Source organism: Marmota flaviventris, chromosome 6 (assembly GCF_047511675.1).
Source record: "Marmota flaviventris isolate mMarFla1 chromosome 6, mMarFla1.hap1, whole genome shotgun sequence".
NCBI classification, from domain to species: Eukaryota; Metazoa; Chordata; class Mammalia; order Rodentia; family Sciuridae; genus Marmota; species Marmota flaviventris.
This window is the reverse complement of record NC_092503.1, coordinates 51319725-51323826: the sequence shown is the minus strand read 5'-3', so window position 1 is coordinate 51323826 and position 4102 is coordinate 51319725. Positions and strand designations below refer to the sequence as shown.

At 38.7% G+C, this 4102-nt stretch overlaps 1 pseudogene; it reads right to left on the bottom strand.

Annotated features, from left to right (window-relative positions):
- Window positions 1–386: 386 nt before the first annotated feature.
- LOC114086727 (DNA-directed RNA polymerase I subunit RPA43 pseudogene) lies at window positions 387–1199 on the bottom strand (annotated as a pseudogene).
- Between the last annotated feature and the right edge of the window lie 2903 nt (window positions 1200–4102).

The following is a 4102-nucleotide window of genomic DNA, read 5'->3' as shown; positions in this document are numbered from 1 at the left end:
CATTGATAATATCGAAATGAGCCAGTTGTTTTTTAAATTTTAGCACAGAATCCCTCCAACTTTCAATCAATTGTTCACTATTTTGTAAACAACTGGTATATATAAGCATATCCATGTATTTATTTATTTATTTTACCATACTGGGATCCAGGGATGCTCTACCATTGAGCTACATCCTCCGCCTTTTTGACACAGGGTTTCCACGTTGCCCAGTTTGTCTGTGAATTTGGGATACTCATGCCTCAGCCTTCTGAATAGCTGGATTTACAAGCATGTACCACCATACCTGGCACAACGTAAGTATTTTGCATTAAAACCTTTAATTTTTTTTCATTCAAAACATTGGCTTATCTATTGTATATAAATCTTATCAACTGAATCCATGTTTAAAATGCATTAAAAAAATTACTTTTTTGTTTATTCTTAGATGAGCATTCCATAACTGGTATAAGTTCTGCCTCCTCTCCTCCTTTTTTTTTTTTAATGGTGACTTTGGTAACCACTGGAATCACTGCCTTAAAAAATAGGATTCTGATCTTCCTGGTGCTGCTGTTGTTTTTTTTCATTTGGCTCTTCCTCTCAGAGGCCATTCTCATTATTAACCTGCTGCTCTTCCTCTTCCTTTGGAAGGACATTTGCAAAGTCTGCTAGCTCTGTTGCAACCTCATTTACTTCATAAATTTCTGGGTCTTTCTTCTTTTTCCTTCTTCAGATTTTATTTCAACAGCTACCTCCTTGCTGGTTGCTGCTACTTCTTCAGGAACAATAGAGAACTTGGATTGTAAACTAGAAATATTTATTTTTCCTCAAATGCAGAATACTCCAGCAACATCTGAGTCTAAATGAAATGACTGCAAGTTCTAGTTCATTACCCACATTTATCTCCAGGTTTATCCACTGCTCAGCTGACATCTGATCAACTATATTATAGAGTCATTAAAACACCCATGTATTAAACAGCCAACCTGACTAAGACACTATGGTATTATCCATACCCATAAACTTTTGCCCAGGTTCAGCGCTGAAAAATAACAAAATCAACTTCAATGTTAAGAGGCATACGTCCTTAATCATTATATATATATATATATATATATATATATATATATATATATATATATCTATCTATCTTCCAGTTCATCCACAAATTTGATGTTATATATAATAGGGACACCTAAAAGAAGTTCCAGAGTTTTCATTCCATGATCAGTTGGCCCCCCTTGGTTTGGATTCCGTGATTAGGCAGAACATCATGGTGGGGATTATGGTGGAACAGTGCTGCTCACCTCATGGCAACTGGGGAGCTGAGCAGAATGCAACATTTTAATAAGAACCCCCTGTAGTTCTGAAGCCAGTGATCTAGGAATTGTCATTAAGAGAAATACCGACTGAGCCTACACAGATGATGTGGACATTTGCAATCATTTTTGAATGATTTATTGAGAAAAGTTAAGTAGTAGTTATTTTGACTGTGGAATATGTATATTTGTGTTTTGAAAAAATTTTGGAGGGGAACCAAAGATGACCAACATATAATTTCTCTGGTATTATAAAAATGTGAATGCACTATAAATTTCAGGTTCTTCTAGGACACATATTGCAACCAGGGTTGAGTTTCTCAAATCCCTTCTGCATCCTCACATGCTTTCCTATGTGTTGGAAATATCCTTCCCTCATACTCTACACTCCCTCTCCTCAGCCAGACTCTATGACCCCATCATTTCCTGACACTTACCAACAGTAAACCTCCTTCCTCAGTCACTATCCTGCTCCTTTCCCTGCTTTTATTTTTTCTTTATGGCCCTTACACTTTGCTGAAATAATATTATTTATTTCTTTAGTTTTTAGCATCTCTTCCTTGAGATTGTAAGTTCTAGGAGGATAGAGATTTTTGTTTGTTTCAGTTATAACTGTTTATTTAAGACCTATCATTGGAAGGTCAATATGTATTTATTGAATCTGTCTTCTGTGTGAAAAAAATACAATTGGGTTCCCAATCACAATTTAACTGGTTTCATAATAACTTCTCTAGGGGTTTATATACTAGTGTAGAGGATTCCACAAACTGCCACAAAAATGTCCATTTCAGAGCTGTGAGAGTGGGATGTTCAGTGTTATGTTTATTTGTCCCAATGATTGAGAAACTTAATTTGATGCTACTTGGCATTCTTGATGACCATCACTTATCCTTTGAAAATTTGAGATTGGTATTGAACACCAAGTACCATTTCTCATTACCATTAGTTAAGATTAGTGACTGAATATGGAATATACTTGCTATTACTTGGAGATGGTTTGAATATGTCCCTCAAGGGTTCAAGTGTTAGAAACTTGGTCCTAAGCTTGGCAATGATATTGGTAATAGGTAGTGCCTGATCAGAGGTGGGTAGGTCTTTGGGGGTGCTGCCCTTATTGATACAATTTTGTGGAACCTGGACAGTTTTTGAGAGAGTGAGTTACTATTAAAAAGTGAGACCGATGCTCCCCACTTTCTGGGTTTTTGTCTCAGCATGTGATCTCCCCCTCTTGCATGTGGACCCCCTATGATGCCATCTGCTATGCTGTCATCTAACAAAGGAGGCCCTCACCAGAACCTCCACAATGTTGTTTGGACTTTCAGAACTCAAAATTATGTGTTACCCAACCTCAGGTGTTTTGTTATAGGAACAGAAAATGGACAGATACAGTACAATGCTAATCGAATATAACTTTGACATTGTGTATATGTGTATATTTGCTGTTATGTGCGTGTATGTATATGCGTGTCTCCACACAGTGTTGAAAGATGGATGACAAGAGATCATATATTACAATATTCAATCAGGAAAATAGCCTAGGTCAAAGAAAGGATCCAATATGGGAAACTAGTTACGGAAATGTTGGAAGAGCTAACAAAGTAGAAGGGGAAAACAGAAAGAGGCAAACCATTATTAGTCACAGCAGAAATTTCTTACCAGATTTGGTATGGAAGTTAAAGGGAGGGAGATTGTATGACCACAGCCCAGGGATCTAGGACCATGGAAAGAGTGGCTGTCTAGAGGAAACCAAAAACCCTGAAGGAGATATGAACTCTTCTGGGGATGCCTGCAAACCAGAGAGGTAGACAAAGCAATGTCCTGGTTTGTCCTTTCCTCCACTATCAAATCTTCCAGTGTTCTCACTAACTAAACCTAACTGGAAGGCAGTGGGAACGGAATTTTCAGGGCTCAGTACCATCCACTAGAGAGCAGATTAGAAGGGTTAGAATGGGTCTGAGAGCACACAGTCAGAGGAATTGGGAGAAGTGCGTGTCATATAATTGCTTGTGTTGAGCATGAATTATTCCAATTGATGTAGTGTGGACTCTACCATGTGACATAAAATCTTTGAAGAAAGATGTTTCCACAAAATGGTCTGTGTCTTGTTTGCATTAATCCATAAACTAGAGGAATGGTTACTGAAAGTTAGAGAGAGGTGACATTGATGATGAAACATCCACATGGGCATGGTTTGGATTTGTCAACATTAGTTTTAATATTGACTGCTAGTGCTGTGCTCTATCAGATTTTGTTTTCCTGGTGGGTCTTTGTCTCTCTCAATGATATCTTAAGCCATTTCTATAATCTTTCCTGAACATTTCTAGTCATTAAGACAAACTTGAATTTCAAATTTGAAGATTTAACAGTGTCCATTCTCTGCCCCTCCATCAATATAGCTCCAGCAACTCTGACCCCAGGGGTGCTGGGATGTCCATCCTCTTACCTTACTTCCGTTCCTGCTCTTGCTCCCCTGATGTTGAGAGAAGGAGTGTGAGAGAGGGAGATTTTCTACATATCTGCAGGGTCCTTTCTTCTGTTGCTCAACCTGAAGTCCAGATGGGGCCATCAATTTCTTTGAAGCAGTGGGCGGTCCCAGGATGGTGTGTGTATGTTTGACTCTTTGGAGGGCTCCTCTCTTTCAGAGGTCCTGATGAAGGAGCATCAACTGAGCTGGTGTCTTCCTCAGCCCCTGTAACAAGTTATGTAGACCACTTTCTTGGTGCTAGGGCCACCTCATCCTGAGATAGCTTTCCTAGAGGGACTACAGTGATGACTGAATCCCCAACACTTTGCACAGAATTTGC